Consider the following 20,930-nt stretch of genomic DNA (forward strand, 5'->3'; position numbering starts at 1 on the left):
TTTTCTAGAATCTCTAACTTAAAAAGATTTTCCTGTTTTGAATCGTTTGAAGTAACTTTTATAAAGATTTCTTAATTCCTTTTCAAAATTAAGTGGCGACTCTCTTTCAAAAGTCAAATTTTTCTGCAAAACAAAAATAGGGACTCTGCTGGGGATCTTACTAGGTTCTAACCAAATGTTTTATTTCTTCTTTGATTAACTGTTTGTGTGTTTATGTGTTTCGATTATGTAAAGTTTAATTATCGCATCTCATGGTATTTCCTGTATCTTATAAACTGTTTTGGGGTTTCGTGGATGTCCCGGCCCTTGTTGTTCAATTCCAAAATGTGTTGGAAATACGAACAGCTTATCAGCATGTGAGTCGTCTGGCGCTGTTCGTATTTTCAAACTCAAGTTGTCCGCTTGAGAACGAGTGTCCAAGTCCACTCTAGACACCGAGGATAGAACGAAACCAAAACCCTATTTTAGGCATGTGCCTAGGATGACCCAATATCCGAGCGGGGTATTGGGCCCATTAGAAAACCTGCCCTATGTCTATTTGACCCCGATTCAATCACAGACAAACCATGCTTATGTGTTGAAGAAATATATGCTTGTCTAAATTCAATCCATTATCCTTTAGGGTCGGGGAAAGGCTTATTTTGTCTTCTTTTATGTAGATATGGCTCAATTGCATTCTCGTGAAAAGTTCAAGATGGTCACCAAACCCGACGATTACCTAAAACTATGGTGGGATTACATGGGTACAAAAGATAGAAAGATTGTTAGAACACACATTGGGCATCTTCCATCTTTGATCGAGATGGACGCTTGGCCCAAAATTATCCATGTACTAACAACTTTTTGGGATGATCAGAACATGGTATTTCACTTTGGGGATGTTGAATTGACCCCCACCATTGAAGAGGTATTGATTTGCTACGAGAGTACGGAAATGTGTTTTAAGAGAAAGGAGACACCGAATAAGAATATTTTAGTCCTAGATGTGTGGGATCGTCAAAAGATCAAGGAAGCATTTTTAACTGATGACGACACCTGGCTAGGAGAACGGGATGTAGAAAATATCACTTTTCGTGAGTTGTACCATTGGTTCGGAAGATTCAACTCTTTTTACAAATTTGGGTATAAATTGGAGTTGGAAGCAAAATGGAAGGAAACGAGAGCTTTTGCATTCGCGGTAGGCCTACTTGGACCACTATATGCAAAGACATGAAGCAAGGGACAAAAAAACTTTAATATATAAGATATTAAATTAGTTCAAAAGATAAAAGAAAAGGTTAAAAATATTCCAGACTTAAAAATACCATTAGAATCAGACTATTTAATTATTCAAATAGACGGAAGTGATTTAGAATGGGGAGTTATTCTAAAAGCACGACCTAATAAATATAGCAATAAAAATGAAGAACAAATATGCGGCTACCAGAGTGGAGCATATAAAGAAAAAGGAAACAAGAGTTCTATAGACCTAGAAGTATTAGCAATAATATATGGTTTAAATAGTTTTAAGTTATATATTCTAAATAAATAAGAAATTTTAGTAAGAACAGATTGTGAAGCTATTGTTAAATTCCATCAAAAAATAAACGATAAAACTAGCAGTAGAAGAAGATGGCTGAATTTTCGAGATACAATATCTATTTATAAAAATATTATATTTAAACATATAAAAGGTAAAGAAAACAACTTAGCAGATCAGTTAAGTAGATTACAATTAGGAATATCTCCCCCAGTTAATTCATGTAAGTTCCTATTTACACTATATTTTTTCCACAAAAATATTTATGTTTATGAAGTTTTTATTTTATGTAACTACATGTAATTATTAAAATCATGTAACTTTATGTAAATCCTTAATTACCCTTAGTATATGGTTAATCTTTTAACCTTTTAATAGCCACGATGGATTAACCTGTAAATTTTTAGGAATTCTGGCTTTGAAAGTCTGCCAAGTCTGCTGAATAGACAACAGGACAAGTGTTAATAGCCAGGTTATTTTCTGTGACCATTATAATGGAGAATTTCAAGAAGCTTAATGCTCAGAAGGAATCTCTTCTTATGGAAAACACCAGACTAATAAGACAGATACAAATATTGGAAGCAAGTTGATGGCTGCCACTTTGCCAAAAAGTGAAGATGAAGATTGTTCTTCATCAAGACGCAGAATAATAAAATCAGGCAATAAGACTTCAAAGAAGAATTTAATTTCAAGAAAGAAAAGTGAAACTATAGAGACTATTCTGAATGGCATATTACTCTTAGGGTAAGCAACTAAATTAAATGGTCCAAAGTGAATTCTTTCCATTGCTTCTAGGGAGTCTAATGGTCTAAAATTTAAATTACCTAATACTGTCTATTGATATGAGTCTGAAGAAGAGGCTATGCCTTTGCCTTTATCTATAGGAGGCTGAGGCAATCCTGTTGGTCTCATGCTGAAAACAAATGAGTTGAATTAAACCAAAACTTAACTTATTTATTTAAAGTTTTAATTGATTTTGCTGAAACATTTGTAAATCTCTGTCTACGTCTATTACTTTATTTAATTCTTTATGTTGGTCTATATTTTGGCGAGTCCTTGATAGTAATCTAGTAAATATATTACTTCCTATTCTATTATTTGAAAAACTTATCCTTTCTTCTCTATTTCTTTAACCCTATTTTTATTATAAAATAGACACTTAGATAAAAAGATGTTTCAATAAAAAACAATAAAGAACATAAGCAATTTTTTGATTGGTTAATGCAAATATACTGTAAGATCCTATTCAGTACTCCCTCTCTCCTGTAGTTTCTTCATTAAATAAGTTCTTTTAGCCTATATTTTTCCCTTTTTTACCTTTTTTTTAACTTACCCTATAGCTTCTTCTTTAACCACACCCCAAAATAGTCACCTGGCTATTAACACGTCCTGTTGTCTATTCAGCAGAATTGGCGGACTTTCAAAGCCAGAATTCCTAGGAATTTATAGGTTAATCCATCGTTGCTATTAAAAGGTTAAAAGATTAACCATATACTAACGGTAATTAAGGATTTACATAAAGTTACATGATTTTAATAATTACATATAGTTACATAAAATAAAAACTTCATAAACATAAATATTTTCGTGGAAAAAACATAGTGTAAATAGAAACTTACATGAAGTAACTGGGGGAGAGATTTCCCTTTCGGGAACCCCCTTAAGATTGAATTGAAACTTGAAAAATTTTATTCAGACTATATTATACAACTTGGTTTATACAAAGGAAAAGGATTGATAGTTTAGGAGAAGGTTTTTACACATTTAGAGGGAAGAGGAATATGTTGTGTTCGGTTTTTTCCTTCTTTCTCATTCTTACCTTCTACTACTAAGTCTTAAGCCTTTTATAGGAAAATTTCTAGAAAAAGTAGTGGACATAAAAACAACTACGTGGCCTGGACATATGTGGCCGACACTTAAAGATAAAAGATAAGAAAGAATCTTATTAATGCTAGCTGGGTGCTCATTGGGCCCTATCGTCACATGCATTATTATTTCTTTCTTGACTCAGTCAGACACATGCTTCATAGTTTTTCTTTATTTTTAGAAAGTAATGATAAAGGAAGCACCATTCTGACACTGACACTGACTCGATTATTACAAGACACAAAGTGGGCATCCCCACCTGTCAATCTTATCTCTTACTATAAATAGCTTGTCTTTATTTTCTTGTCTTCTTCTGGATTAAGTGTCCAAATTGTGTAGGGCGATCGAAACGAAACTCATTCCTGAGTCATCGTCTTCGTAAGGGTCCTAAGTATCTTAGAAATGAGTAAATTCATTGTCTTTATTAATGTCTTCATCATTTATTTTTGGGACTAATATTTCTGTACTGGTACTAGGCTGTTCATCAACATACTTATGTTGTGTCTGTTGGCTGAAGAATCTATCCAAAGTCTATTTAATTATAGTCTCTATAGTTTCACATTTCTTTCTTGAGATTAAAGTCTTCTTTGAAGTCTTATTGCCTGATTTTATTATTCTGCATCTTGATGAAGAATAATCTTTATCTTCACTTTTTGGCAAAGTGTCAGTCATTAACGGGTTTGACTTGTCTTTACCGGTTATCGTTTGAATCGGACTAGCTGTACCAACATTCGGTACAATAGATTTCTGAGCATTTAAAGGGAAATGCACACACTTCTCATCCATTTTTTGAGGAGATGGAGAACTCTGAGTCTGATTGTTTGTCCTACTTGTATTTTTCTAATGATCAAGTCTTGCTTCCAATATTTGTATCTGTCTTATTAGTCTAGTATTTTCCATAAGAAGAGATTCCTTCTGAGCATTAAGCTTCTTTAAATTCTTCGTTATAGAAGAACAATGGTCACAGAAAATAATTTTTCCTACGTCTCTCTATATATTGAATTGAGGTATTTGATGAGTGAAGGTGATATATAGTAATCTGGTCCTAAGTATCCTCTAGCATGATTTGTTGCTTCAGTGAAATCATTAAAACCTTTAAAAATTGGGGTTTTAAAACCTTGTATTGACTCTAATACTTCTATCCATATTTGAAAATGCCATTAGTTTTACCATGAATAACCACATAATATTTAAACCTTGGCTTACTTTTTTCTGCTATATATTGGCATAGAGAATTCATTGCTGCCATAAAATGATTACGATTTTGGTTATTATAAGATATCCAAAGGTTGTCTACTAAACACTTCTGGGGTCTATCTAGAATGTAGTCTGGTCTTATTATGAATGACATATTACTCTCAGGGTAAACAACTAAATTAAATGGTCCAAAGTGAATTATTTCCATTGCTTCTAGGGAGTCTAATGGTCTAAAATTTAAATTACCTAATACTTTCTGTTGATATGAGTCTGAAGAAGAGGCTATGCCTTTGCCTTTATCTGCAGAAGGCTGAGGCTGTCCTGTTGGTCTCATACTGAAAACAAATGAGTTGAATTAAACCAAAACTTAACTTATTTATTTATTCCTAATTGTAATCTACTTAACTGATCTACTAAGTTGTTTTCTTTACCTTTTATATGTTCAAATTTAATATTTTTATAAATAGATATTGTATCTCGAAAATTCAGCCATCTTCTTCTACTGCTAGTTTTATCGTTTATTTTTTGATGGAATTTAACAATAGCTTCACAATCTGTTCTAACTAAAATTTCTTCTTTATTTAGAATATATAACTTAAAACTATTTAAACCATATATTATTGCTAATACTTCTAGGTCTATAGCACTCTTGTTTCCTTTTTCTTTATATGCTCCACTCTGGTAGCCGCATATTTGATCTTCGTTTTTATTACTATACTTATTAGGTCGTGATTTTAGAATAGCTCCCCATCCTAAATCACTTCTGTCTGTTGAATAATTAAATAGTCTGATTCTAATGGTATTTTTAAGTCCGGAATATTTTTAACCTTTTCTTTTATCTTTTGAACTAATTTAATATCTTATATATTAAAGTTTTTTTGTCCCTTGCTTCATGTCTTTGCATATAGTGGTCCTTCTATTTTTCCTAAATCTTGGATAAAATTTCTCACTAGTTTACTAATCCTAAAAACATTTGTAAATTTTTAATTTTTTTTAATTTATCGGGCATTTCTAATACCTTTTTAGCTATGTGTGGTTGGAGTTTTATTCTTCCATTTCCTAATGTTATGCCTAAGAAATTGATATAGGTCTTACATAATTCCATTTTTTTTACTTATTATTATGCCATGTTTAACAAATAATCTAAATACTATTTGTAACTGTCCTAAGTGTTCTTGCATATTTTGACTAAACACTAAAATATCATCTACATATACTAATACAAAATGTTTATATTCTCTAAATATATTATCCATTTTTCTTTGAAAAATGGGTGGATCTTTTTTTAAACCAAACGGCATAACTAACCATTCAAAATGTCCTCCTGGACATGTGAATGCAGTCCATTCTATGCTGTCTGGGTGCATTTTGACTTGCCAGTATCTTGATTTGCAGTCAAATTTGCTATATATTTTCTTATTTTATATTCTATTGATTAGCTCACTTTTATTTGGTAGTTTATATGCATCTGTTCTAGTATTGTCATTTAATCTTTTATAGTTAATTACCATACGAGCTTTACCTCTTATTTGTTCATTATGATTTCTTACCATAAAAGCAGCCGATCTATATCTAGAAGTAGATCTTCTTATTACTTCTAGTTTTAGAAGTTCTTTAATTTATATATCAAATTCTTTAGTATCTTCATTATTAGCTTCTATAGGTGTAGTTTTCATAGTGTATTCCAAATTAATTATATCTAATTTACACATTATCTCATTACCATCCCAATGAGCTAATGGTCTTTCTCCAATTATTTCCATTTTATCTAATATAGATATTATATTATCTAAGTCTTTTGGACTATTTATCATTCCTATTTTATTTATTCCTTGTTTAAAGTTATAAAACTGGGTTTCTATATTTATTAAAGTATAAACTTTTTCTATATTCTCTAAGTATTCATGTTCTTCTGTATTTATTAACGTATACTCTTTTATACATTCTTTTAACTCTTTTTCCTCTTCGTTAATTTTACAACTATTGTCTGTACATTTATCACAGCATGGCTGAGGATCTGGTTGAGAATCTTTTTGTGCTTTAAGTTTTTGTAGGTAATCTTGAGGTTATTACTGGAGTATGTGTGAGGTTTTTGAATAACACGATACCATCTCTAGTTATAAGGCAACCTCTCCTGTTGTGTAGACAAAATTTTAATCCTATCACAAAGTTTGTTCCAATATTTAAATCTCTTACTAATACTTGACTAATATTATAGGTAGGTTCGTAATATTTATTACACGTATTTAAGAAACTTATTTGGACTTTCTCTATATAGTGATGATAAATATTTTTGGATCCATCCATTTGCATTGCTGTAATTAGTGTTTTATATGTTTCTAATATGTTTTCTGGTATTATCTCTTTATTTATTATACAACTAGTACATCCTGGATCTATTAGAGCTAATGTTTCTATTTCTATATCTTTAATTTTTATTTTTACTAATACTTTTTCCGTAGAAAAGTCTTTTTCTTCATTGCATATTAGGCCACTATTATTTTCTATGTTCATAAGCTCTATTTCTATTTGTTCTAAATGTTTCGTTCTTTGTGTACTATTTTCATCTTCATATTGTTTAGCTTTTCCTTTTTCTATTATATTTATTCTGCTTTCTAGCTCATTTACTCTGGCCTCCATAGTTGTTATTCTTAGATTCGTGATTTGATTAGTTGTGTATCTTTGTTCATTATTTACGTATGATTCTATTTTTATTTTTAAGGTAGTTTCTATACAATTTATACAGGCTTTCATGTAACATTTTCTACATTTAGCTCTGTATTCCTTACTAGGATACCATCTACAAATTTGGCGTCTATTACTATCTATTCCTTTATTTTTTTGAAACTCATGGGTACACTCTTCTGTAACATTCATTAAGTTATTTATTACTAAACTATTTAAGTCTAACTCATCTATTTCTTGTCCTATTTCATTTATCAAGTTATCTTCTTCAGAATCTGATGAGTCTGTTTTGTTATTTTCATTTAATTCGAAACTTACTATAGAATATATGCTTTCTGTGTCTCACATATATTCGTTTACATTTAATAATGTTTCTTGAAAATCTTCTATTAACTGAGAGTTTCTAGTTCTGCTATTGTTTCTTTTAGAGCAAATATTTGCTAAATGATCTGGACTTCCACATGTATAACATTCTAGTTTATTTCTATAATTTCTATCATTTCTATATTTCCTAACATGTCTATCTCTATTTAAATAAGGTTTCTTTGCTTGTGATTTTCATAGAAAATATCTTTTACGAGTGTATGGTTTTTTGTTGTAATTATTGTAATTTTTATATCTTCTTGGTTTTCTTTGGTTATTATCATAATTTTGGGTGGTATATATTATTGATTTACAAAAATTCATTTCATTTTTTTTTAACTGTTTTTGTATTTGTATTTGTACATTTCTTTGTTAATATATCCATTACATGTTGTATTCTTTGTCCTATAGTCCATCTAGCATTTGGGTTTTGAATTACTCCATCTCTTTTGTACCATCTTTCTTCTATTTCTCTTCCTAATGGTCCTGGTAATTTATTAAATAATTTCTTTCCTAATTCCTCATTAAAAGTATTACCACTGGTTGTACAATAATAAAAATAATCTTTTAAAAAGTTTTTTATATGCATCCAGTGTGAGATGCTTAATTGTTCTAATTTTATCAATGCATCTTTTTGTAATGTTATTAGACCACTATTTGGGTCTTTTCCCGTTAATAAATTATGCATTTTATTTGTAAAATTATAAGGATTTGGAAAAACATTTAAAAGAATGTATAGAAGAGTATACGTTAATAAATATTGAAGAACATGAATACTTAGAGAATATAGAAAAATTTTATACTTTAATAAATATAGAAATCCAGTTTTATAACTTTAAAAAAAGGAATAAATAAAATAGGAATGATAAATAGTCCAAAAGACTTAGATAATATAATATCTATATTAGATAAAATGAAAATAATCGAAGAAAGACCATTAGCTCATTGGGATGGTAATGAGATAATGTGTAAATTAGATATAATTAATTCGGAATATACTATAAAAACTGCACCTATAGAAGCTAAAAATGAAGATACCAAAGAATTTGATATACAAATTAAAGAACTTCTAAAACTAGAAGTAATAAGAAGATCTACTTCTAGACACAGATCGGTTGCTTTTATGGTAAGAAATCATAATGAACAAATAAGAGGTAAAGCTCGTATGGTAATTAACTATAAAAGATTAAATAACAATACTAGAACAGATGCATATAAACTACCAGATAAAAGTGAGCTAATCAATAGAATACAAAATAAGAAAATATATAGCAAATTTGACTGCAAATCAAGATACTGGCAAGTCAAAATGCACCCAGATAGCATAGAATGGACTGCATTCACATGTCCAGGAGGACATTTTGAATGGTTAGTTATGCCGTTTGGTTTAAAAATAGATCCACCCATTTTTCAAAGAAAAATGGATAATATATTTGGAGAATATAAACATTTTGTATTAGTATATGAAGATGATATTTTAGTGTTTAGTCAAAATATGCAAGAACACTTAGGACACTTACAAATAGTATTTAGATTATTTGTTAAACATGGAATAATAATAAGTAAAAAGAAAATGGAATTATGTAAGACCTATATCAATTTCTTAGGCATAACATTAGGAAATGGAAGAATAAAACTCCAACCACACATAGCTAAAAAGGTATTAGAAATGCCTGATCAATTAGAAAAAACTAAAACTTTACAATTTTTTTTAGGATTAGTAAACTACGCGAGAAATTTTATCCAAGATTTAAGAAAAATAGCAGGACCACTATATGCAAAGACAGGTAGCAAGGGACAAAAAAGCTTTAATATAGAAGATATTAAATTAGTTCAAAAGATAAAAGAAAAGGTTAAAAATATTCGGGACTTAAAAATACCATTAGAATCAGACTATTTAATTATTCAAACAGACGAAAGTGATTTAGGATGGGAAGATATTCTAAAAGCACGACCTAATAAATATAGCAATAAAAACGATGAACAAATATGCGGCTACCAGAGTGGAGCATATAAAGAAAAAGGAAACAAGAGTGCTATAGACCTAGAAGTATTAATAATAATATATGGTTTAAATAGTTTTAAGTTATATATTCTGAATAAAGAAGAAATTTTAGTTAGAACAGATTGTGAAGCTATTGTTAAATTCCATCAAAAAATAAACGATAAAACTAGCAGTAGAAGAAGATGGTTGAATTTTTTAAATACAATATCTATTTATAAAAATATTAAATTTGAACATATAAAAGGTAAAGAAAACAACTTAGCAGATCAGTTAAGTAGATTACAATTAGGAATAAATAAATAAGTTAAGTTTTGGTTTAATTCAACTCATTTGTTTTCAGCATGAGACCAACAGGACAACCTCAGCCTCATGTAGATAAAGGCAAAGGCATAGCCTCTTCTTCAGACTCATATCAACGGATAGTATTAGGTAATTTAAATTTTAGACCATTAGACTCCCTAGAAGCAATGGAAAGAATTCACTTTGGACCATTTAATTTAGTTGCTTACCCTGAGAGTAATATGTCATTCAGAATAAGACCAGACTACATTCTAGATAGACTCCAGAAGTGTTTAGTAGACAACCTTTGGATATCTTATAATAAATAAAATTGTAATCATTTTATGGCAGCAATGAATTCTCTATGTCAATATATGGCAGAAAAAAGCAAGCCAAGGTTTAAAAATTATGTAGTTATTCATGGTAAAACTAATGGCATTTTTCAAACATGGATAAAAGTATTAGAGTCAATACAAGGTTTTAAAATCCCACTTTTTAAAGGTTCTAATGATTTCACTGAAGCAACAAATCATGCTAGAGGATACTTAGGACCAAATTACTATATTTTATCTTCACTCAGACAAAATCCAGATCAAATACCTTAATACAATATATAGAGAGACACAGGAAAAATTATTTTTTGTGACCATTGTTCTTCTATAACAGAGAATTTCAAGAAGCTTAATTCTCAAAAGGAATCTCTTCTTATGGAAAACACTATACTAATAAGATAGATACAAATATTGGAAGCAAGAATTGATCATCAGACAAATACAAGTAGGACAAACAATCAGACTCAGAGTTCTCCATCTCCTCAAAAAATGGATGAGAAGGGTGTGCATTTCCCTCTAAATGCTCAGAAATCCACTGTATCGGATGTTGGTACAGCTAGTCCGGTTCAAACGGTAACCGGTAAAGACAAGTCAAAACCGTTAATGGCTATCACTTTGCCAAAAAGTGAAGATAAAGATTGTTCTTCATCAAGACGCAGACTAATAAAATCAGGCAATAAGACTTCAAAGAAGACTTTAATCTCAAGAAAGAAAAGTGATACTATAGAGACTATAATTAAACAGACTTTGGATAGATTCTTCAGCCAACAGACACAATATAAGCATGTTGATGAACAACCTAGTACCAGTACAAACAGATTAGTCCCAGAAATAAATGATGAAGACATTAATGAAGACAATTAATTTACTCATTTCCAAGATGCTCAGGACCCTTACGAAGACGATGAATCAGGAATGAGTTTCGATTCGATCGCCCTGCACAATTTGGATACTTAGTCCAGAAGAAGACAAGAAAATAAAGACAAGCTACTTATAGTAAGAGATAAGATTGACAGGTGGGGATGCCCACTTTGTGTCTTGTAATAATCGAGTTAGTGTAAGTGTCAGAATGGTGCTTCCTTTATCATTACTTTCTAAAAGTAAAGAAAAACTATGAAGCATGTGTCTGACTGAGTCAAGAAAGAAATAATAATACATGTGATGATGGGGCCCAATGAGCACCCAGCTAGCATTAATAAGATTCTTTCTTATCTTTTATCTTTAAGTGTCGGCCACATATGTTCAGGCCACGTAGTTGTTTTTATGTCCACTCCTTTCTCTAGAAATTTACCTATAAAAGGCTTAAGACTTAGTAGTAGAAGGTAAGAATGAGAAAGAAGGAAAAAACCAAACACAACATATTCCTCTTCCCTCTAAATATGTAAAACCCTTCTCCTAAACCATCAATCCTTCTCCTTTGTATAGACCAAGTTGTATAGTATAGTCTAAATAAAAGTTTTCAAGTTTTGATTCAATCTTAAGGGGGTTCCCGAAAGGAAACCTCTCCCCCAGTTACTTCATGTAAGTTCCTATTTACACTATGTTTTTCCCACAAAAATATTTATGTTTATGAAGTTTTTATTTTATGTAACTACATGTAATTATTAAAATCATGTAACTTTATGTAAATCCTTAATTACCGTTAGTATATGATTAATCTTTTAACCTTTTAATAGCAACGATGGATTAACCTGTAAATTCCTAGGAATTCTGGCTTTGAAAGTCCGCCAAGTCTGCTGAATAGACAACAAGACAAGTGTTAATAGCCAGGTGACTATTCCGGGGTGTGGTTAAAGAAGAAGCTATTAAAAATTTAAGTTAAGAGAGAGAAATGAACAGGGTATGTAAAAAAAAAAGGTAAAAATGGGAAAAATATAGGCTAAAAGAACTTATTTAATGAAGAAACTATAGGAGAGAGGGAGTACTGAGTAGGATTTTACAGCATATTTGCATTAACCAATCCAAAAATTGCTTATGTTCTTTGTTGTTTTTTATTGAAACATCTTTTTATCTAAGTGTCTATATATATATGATTGATTAAGTTATATAATCTGTTAATTGCTTATATTTAAGTCAAGAGTTTGCTCATTATTATTGCTTATTGCTTTAGTACGACAACTATTACCTATAGGGCAGCAATAATTCACGGTAAACCACCAGGATGGATAGATCTTAATATTGCTTAAAGTTCTGCCATATGTTTCTTTTATATATATTGCTTTATTGCTAGAAATATTTTTTTTAAGAAAAATAAATTATACTAATAGTCTGTTTGATCAAACTTATTTTTCTTCAAAAGTGTTTATTTTATTTTAGTTTTTTGAAAAAAGTGTTTATTTTAAAAAATTAAAGCATTTGACCAAACTTTTGAGTGAAAATAAGTGCTTCCAGATAGCAGCTGAAATAGTTTTGTAGTATTTCTTTATCTGTCACATGCATGATTTTTTGCATTTAATTTGGATATTTGGATTAGTTACCTTCCTTTCCTGTTAATGTTTAAGAAGGGTTTGAGACCAACTTCAAGAAAATAATGAGTACCCCTTATTTGAAAATGTAATAAATGTCCCTGAGCTAAAATTTCCCACTAAGGCAAGGTTACTGAGAGTCTCAAAATCTAAGACACAATGAAGTAGTGTACCGTGCCGCCGATGGTGCATAAGTTTTGCCTCTAAAGCAAAAGGTATGGAATTAAGTTGCGCAGACTTTTCACTTTTGGTGCTGTATTCATGTCGAATTCTCCAAAACTATACTATTTTTGAAGAATCTGGCTCGCATCTGTTGACACTTTTAAAGAGTCTAAGCAACATATAATATAGAGTATCCCATTATAAGTTGATACAGTGAAAAAGTACAAAAGATTGCTCATAGCACACAAATTATTTTAATTTCCATGAGCTACGTGTTGACTCAAAAGTCAAGAAATATACTATATCTCATATAAAATGATAAATTCATGAGTATGCAAATAAGAAGTGCATAAAATCGTATAACCCTGTAATCCAACTAAAATTAAATCACAAAATGTCACAAAGAAAATTATTATAACGACTTTAATCGAAGTAAAAAGAAAAATTAAAATGGATTATGCAACATTTTTATTTTTTTTTTGGTATCTTCTTAAATATGGATGAATGATCGGAGAGTAGTGACAACTTGTTCTATTGTATCAGAGTTTTTTACGTCTCGAGCGTCTAAATTAATCTTCAATATCAATTATTTTCCTTTTCCATACTTTTTGAGCCATGGATGGCTGCTTGTTTCTTCAATTGTTGCTATGGGAGTCACAAATTGAATCTCCATTATATGTTCAATGAAGATCATTCCTTCATATATGTAATATAGTCTTTGCCCCTCTTTTTTGTGGAATATTAGTTTCTTATCTGGGGATATCATTATTCCTCTATATTGTGGTGCTTCAGTTGGCGCAGTCCAGTTTACCATTCGACATTCGGAACAACAAATGTTGTTCGGAGTCAATTATATGGCTTTTCAAGCCTCTAAATATCACAAACTTGCACAAATTATTTTTGATCGCATAGTAAACCATGTCAATCAATTCCAAACCTCAAAATCAACATGTGTCAACTACAAAGAAGGGCAAAATAGTCAAAACACATAGTAATTGAAACTCCATAAATTCAGATCATTACACTAGATTACTACTTGTATCACAATTCCATTTCAGAGTACAAAAGATGTATTTTTCAAGTGCATCAATGTATTATACCAAGCAAATAAAAAGTAAAACGTCATTTTTGTGACGAAACTAATGGGTAATTCAACAAAATATCAAAATCAAACTCTTGATCAACTAAGTGTGGTCTTGTCACGGCAAACCTTAACATGTAAGCCTCTCACCCAAACTGATACACAAGGGGAAATGATAGAAATGCTCCTAAGGTAAGACTTCTAGAACGAAGACGAACCACATAGATATAATAAAAATGGAAAGAATAAAATCAACACATGGAGCCATAACTCTCAAAATCTGGTGTCAACAATATAAGAACTTCTAATACAATCCCAGAGTCAAATACATCAGAAAAATAACCACAAAGGAAAATATTTGTCTCCGAACACTAATAAAGATATAACCAATACAGAAAGATAGAGGTGAACTTTGGACGCATGAATGTCCAACCCCTACCTTGGAAGCTCCAACAATCTCCCGAGTCAAGCAAGTTGAGGTGCACTCAGGCTAGGACCTGCACCAAAAGGGCGCAGTAGGCAAGAGTACGGTCCACTTGTACTCACTAGGTATCATAGGCCGACCAAGAAAAGTAGTAAATAAAGCATACAAAATATACACTAAGGTCACATCACCTGCAATCAGAAAATGTTCTAAAACGGTAGCCCACGCTGCTTGCACTAAAATTTCTAATATATCACATATATCATAACATCACACCAAAATAGAACAAAAGTATGCATTATATCTCATATAAGTAGAACAAGGGGAATATGCATATACAAGATCATCAAATACAAGTAAAAAAAGATAAAGTACTTGCATAGATGACAAGTCAATATGACAATACAACACAATATAAACGTAACAAGGTAAGTGTAATATATATGATGGATGATAATGATGCACGAGGTCGTTACACAACCTCTCAGATCGTCGCACAATCCCTGTATACACCTACAGAGGCAAGCCTTCCCACACAAAACCCATGAGGGTTCGTCAACCCGTATGTAATCTACATATCTCATATCTCCTTTTTGAACATCCATTGGAAAGGGTTTTATAAGATATTACAATAGCTCCTCCCCGACACATCTCTTGGGGGGGTTTAAAAAGGTGTTTCCAGTATTACTCAGGTGTTGCCATGGTGGTACCAGTATTTCATGAATGAGTATGTTATAAGGATGTAATGGTCACAACCAATCACAATGAGTATTTCTACAACCAACCAGATGATATATTGTAACGCCCCCAAAAATGGGTTCTGAGACATCACACAGTGGTTAAGACTACGAGTAGCCTTAAGCTAACCTTGTCTGCCTTCTACTAAGTCTGAATCTCATAATAAGGAAATGTAAATATCAAAATCATACTGAATGCGAAAAACTGTCTGAATATAACATCTGAAAATTACTAATCTTAGGGGTCTGATGAAACAATACTGAAAATCTAAAGCAAACTAGCAGTTTGACAAGCCTCTACTACTAATGCTAGAGAGTCACTGGGACAAACGACCAGCTGACTCAATCTGTCTGAAAGAGTACTGATTCATCTAATCTAATAGTCTGAAAACTAAAAGACTAAGTCTCTAACCTATGAAGACTCACCAACTGTCGGGATATAGATGGAGATGCTCGAAATCACCTACGCTGCTGAAACTGAGCACCTGAACCTACATTATGAGACAATGTAGCACATAAACATATATGTGGATCAGTACTTTGAGGATGTACTGAGTATATGGGGGTGAAATGCATACGTAAAAATAGTATATCAATCATTATCATAATTTGTAAAATAATGCATGCTAAATGTAAATGAATCACATAAACTGGAATATCTAAAAACTAAAATCTGTATCATGAGAAGCAAATCATTCTTTAAGAATTTAGCGAGTCATAAAATATAGTCCTAAAAGATGAACTAGTGTTCTGTTGGTAAATCATGCTGTCTAAGTGTAGAAAGGACTCACTTTTATATCTAAAATCTGAAAACTAAAATCTGTAGCTAACAATTTTTTGTAAAGCATAATCAGAATAAAGTTGTGAGACCTTACACTTAGTTTTACTAAAAGCTTTTCTTTACTATTAGTATCACTCTGTTCTGTATGGAGGTTCTTCTATCCGATATAAACCATGTGAGCTATCATGGAGTCCAACATCTTGTTCCCTTATAGGGTAAACCTCACGATGGGGAGAGGTGTCATACTTTTGCCAAGGAGTATAACCTAATCTAAGTGATCGTATCTGTATCTATCATCCATATAAAAATGAGAATGATTTGATAATTTGTACCTACGTTGGCTACGTAGTTCTACGAAAGTAGGGCATGCTAATCCTACACTTCCCGCTTGGTGCTAAATACTGCTCCCTTTAATCTATATGCTCATTCTATTGAAAATCCACTTAAAAAACTTGCATAAGGGTTTATTATGAAACCAGATATGTATTTATCTGATTAAATTTGTAAGTAAAATAAATTCTAATTTTTGTAATCTGTAATAAATCTGTAAGGTGGATTTCAAATCATATCTGAGGATCAAAAGATCAAATCTTTACTAAAAATCTAAAAATAAACTGTTTATCTAATGCTTAAAGCATAATCTTTCTTGAAATAATGATATTCAATCTAGGGATGATAACCCAGGCATCAATTTCATGCCAAAACATCATAAAGTTCATGCTTATTAATGTAGTTAATGATAAATCAACTCAAAAATATAAAATTTACTGCAATACACATGAAAATATGAAAATAGACATGGAATTCAACATCAAAATCACTTGAAATCTCATAATCTTACAAATAACAATAATGGATATGAACCCTAATTTAAAACTCATGTATATTCATACAAAATATGGAAAATTATAGTTCAAATCTAGTTTTTGGGCACAAGAATGAAAGAGGATCCTTTTTCATAAACCCCACATACCTTAACTGATGATTGAATGAAGAAACTTGAACTTTGAATTCTTATTTTTGCTTTTGAAGATAAACTCTTGATTATATTAATTTGGGAATCCTAAATTTTGAGTTTTCTTGGAGAAACAATAGAGGAAATTTAATTTTTTGGCGAGTAAGTTTTGAGCTCTAGGGTTTTTCTTTAAGAGAGAATGGATGAAAATATGCATAAAGTTCTTAAGAATGAGCTTAATTCTTTGTTTATGACGAATTGGGGGCTTGGAGATTGACCTAATTGCCCTTTTTTAAATTTTCAACGGGACTGGAAACAGTTAGATTTTTTTCGATTTTGCATGCCATCGCGACACGCCATTATCGTTGTGGCTCACTGGAAAAGGGATGACCAGAAAATTAGCCATCAAAGTGATACATTGAAATTGCATTGAGCCACTGGAAAAGGGATGAGTCTCATTTTTTCCTTCGTCGCGATGCGCCACCGTCACGGTGAGCTATTGGAAAATGACGAACGGGACCTAAAACTTTAACGCGACATGGAGCAACCGCAGAGGTCCACTGGATTTTGATGAATGTGAATTAAACCTTTACTGAAATGCAGTGCTTTCCTAAATAGTACACTGGTGTAAGACCTCATAAAAAATCTGAAGCACAACTCAATTTCTTAGAGCTTGATAAGGGGTCCCAGACTTAGAAAGTTTCAACTAATTGTTGGAACTTAGTCTTTTCTAAATCTCTCAAACTTTAATGAATTTATTTATGACCTTTCCAATCTCTGAAAGTTAGTTTTTAAGTAGATTCATGATCGGGGTGTCAATAATACATCTCGGGTGAGTTTTGGATTTTTCAGACAAGCGTAAGGGCGTGTTTGAAACTCCAAAACAGAAGCTCAGGGAGATTAGACCGTGGCACCTTGCCCAGTATGGTGCTAGGGAAAGCCAGCGATGGATACTGCGGCGCCTCGCCCAGAGCGGCGCTCCAAAGCCCAGGTGCCCTGGCCAGTCCGGTCTGGGTAAATTTCTGCAGTTAAGCTCCGTATTTTTAAGGGCAAATGGGTCTTTTTACCTTCACCCCATAGCTCAATAACACGGGATTAAAGCACGAAATAGCCAAATCCCTCATATTTTTGACAAAATCATCTCAAGAACAAACCCTAGCTTCAACAAGTTCAAGAAACAAACCTCAAGAATTCACCCCTCTAGGAAATTGACTATAAGGTATGTTAGGTGTTTATCAAAGGGTTTACTTCCACTCTTGGAGTTCAAGAACCCTTTTTTAATTACAAGATTTTTGATTTCAATATTTACATGTTTAAATTCAATTGTGTTCATGTATGTGTTGGTGTTCGGAGATCAAATTCAAGATTTAATTGCTAGTTTCATAAAAATAAAGTAACGTATGTGGTGGTAATTTCCCGATCAAGAATCTTTGAGTTGTAAATTGATTGTGGTAACCATGATATATTAGCGTGTCATTCATGTCCAAGTACAAGATTATGCATCTTAGGTGTTTAACAAAATGCTTAATTGAGTTAGTTGTGTATTTGGGGTCTCTTGGTGATCCTAGTGTTGAACTCATGTCATTACAATGTGTTAAATTTCTAAATATGCTAAAGTTATGCCTTGTAAGTGTTTGATGGAATGTCCATGAGAATGAAATAGTGAAATTGTGACATGATAGCATGCATTCCCCATTCATGTATAAATAGATGCCTTACAAGTGTTTGATTGAATGCCTCTATGAATGAATCATAGACAAGTATGCATTGTTATGATTTTCAAGATTTACTATATTTTAATTTTCATGCTATCGAGTCCTGGGGGTATTTAATACCCGATAATTTAGCTGTTTACGAAGATCCAATGTCAGTTACAGAATAGTATAAGCCATGTCACAATCAGTAGTACCCTTAGTCAGTCACGAAACTCAGTAGAACTAAGTCAATCACACAACTCAGGAAAACTCAGTAACCTCAGCATCAGTCCAGTATTCAGTTCAAAACTCAGTAGTATTCAGTCCAGAGCCCAGTAAGCTTATTCAATTCATAGAATTCAGTCAGTAACCAATTCAGTACTCAGTAATAGTTCAATCAATACTAGTATAGTTTAGAAATTAGTTCAGTGTCTATTTCAGTTGGGAGTAGGATTCAGCACCGAGTGAACCCAAGGATGGGGACTCACCTGCGAGCAGAGGGTGTGATCTTTAAAAGCAGTCCTTATATTCTAGAACTACGTAGCCAGCATAGGTTAAGACATCAACTTGCCAGATTGAGGGTTGATGAGGTGTTTTAACCTACCAGTTAAGGGTATTACCATTCTCATTCAGGACATGTGCCAAATAAGGGTGACTCTTCAGTGTCTTTACCCGTGGCACGGTACTGGCACCCTTCCAATTGGGGTTATAGGTTGGACCCCAGTTATCTTATTTAGGGCATGTCAGTTAGATGATTACCTCCCACAGTCTCAGTTCCAGTTCCAGTCTCAGTATAGAATTCAAAATAGTTCTACAGAAATCAGGACTGTCAAATACAGTCACTCAGTTATAGAAATATAGTATTAGTAAACTCGGATATCAATAAACCAGTGATTCAGAACTCAGTATTCAGTGTTACCACGATCTCAGTTAGAGTTTAAGCATTCATGCATGTACTCTCGTTCAGTTATGTTCACATTATTCAGTCAACTATTGTTCATGCATATAAACCCATGCATATCAGCCTACCTCACTTAGAATACCAGTATATTTAAAGTACTAACGCATATTTTTGTCTTGCACTATGATATCTTATATCATAGGTTCAGACGCACGGGCTTCCAACTGTACTTAACAACCCAATCTATCAGTAATAGAATTAGTGGTGAGTCCTCATAGTTTGAACATAGATTTATCATTTCAATTATATTAGCACTCAGTTTACTTCAGTAGTTGGAGTTAGTTGCAGAATTGTCCCACCAGCTCATTGTTCAAACAATAGAGGTTTTTTAGATAGATGTATTAGTATTTAATTGTCAGTATTTATTTCTTATTTGAACCTTATGGCAGATTTCCATCTAATTTCTGAATAATTATAGTATTGTCATTCAGTTATTACAGCAGGTACCAGTCATAGGTTTGCTTTAGTCCTTCGAGATTATAAGCACAGTGTAGTATTTGGGATACAGAATCGGGGCGTTACAAACTTCGTATCAATGCCTATAGGTCAACAGAGTCCTAGAAAGTCTAAAAACCGCGTCTAGTGGAGTCTTGTATATGGGTGTGTAGCGCACCACACTTATGGATATGAGGCAATTAGATGTTTAAAGTTTTCCTTATTTCAGTAATCATGTCGTGCGGGTGAGCACAATCTCAAGTTAAACTATCTATCTAATCCAAGTTTCACTTATGTTTACAGAATATGCCACCAAAGAGAACTAAGGGAAGAGGAACGGGAGACCAGTCAGCACCTCAGCCCATCCAGCTAGATCCCCTGGATGAACATATCTCCTATGCAGAATTCAAAGCTGCATTCACTACCCTATCCAATTCTGTAGTAGCCTAGAATAAACGGCCAGCTGCTGTTCAGGCTAACCTAGTGGCCAGTACTTCTGCATCCATGATTCGAGACTTCACCCAAATGAAATCCCCTATTCTTAGGATCTAAGTCAGAAGAGGATCCACAGGAGTTCCTCGATCAAGTTGAGATAGTCACAGATATCATAGGAGTGACTTCCAGTGAGAGTTCTAAGTTAGCTGCCTATCAGCTACAGGATGTGGTTTATACATGGTTTAAGTAGTGGAAGGTAGACAGGGGCGCAGATGTAGAGCCCATAGAGTAGGAAGAGTTTGCTACAACCTTCTTAGATAGATTTTTTTCCCTTAGAGCTGAGAGAGGCCAAGGTGCTAGAGTTTATCAATTTAAATTAGGGTGATATGAGTGTGAAAGAGTATTCTCTCAAGTTTACCCTGTTACAAGGTATGCCCCTCATGTGGTAGTTAATAATAGGTCTAAGATGAGCAAGTTTGTGTCTGGTATATCTCATAGTGTGGTCAAAGAGTGTAGGAATGCAACGTTAATTAAGGAGATTGACCTGTCCTGGA

General features: G+C 32.5%; 1 pseudogene; it reads left to right on the forward strand.

Annotated features, from left to right (window-relative positions):
* The first annotated feature begins 661 nt into the window (after nucleotides 1-661).
* LOC124897652 overlaps nucleotides 662-20,930 on the forward strand; it is a 50,314-nt pseudogene continuing 30,045 nt past the window's right edge.

This window comes from Capsicum annuum, chromosome 1 (genome assembly GCF_002878395.1).
Source record: "Capsicum annuum cultivar UCD-10X-F1 chromosome 1, UCD10Xv1.1, whole genome shotgun sequence".
Taxonomy (NCBI): domain Eukaryota; kingdom Viridiplantae; phylum Streptophyta; class Magnoliopsida; order Solanales; family Solanaceae; genus Capsicum; species Capsicum annuum.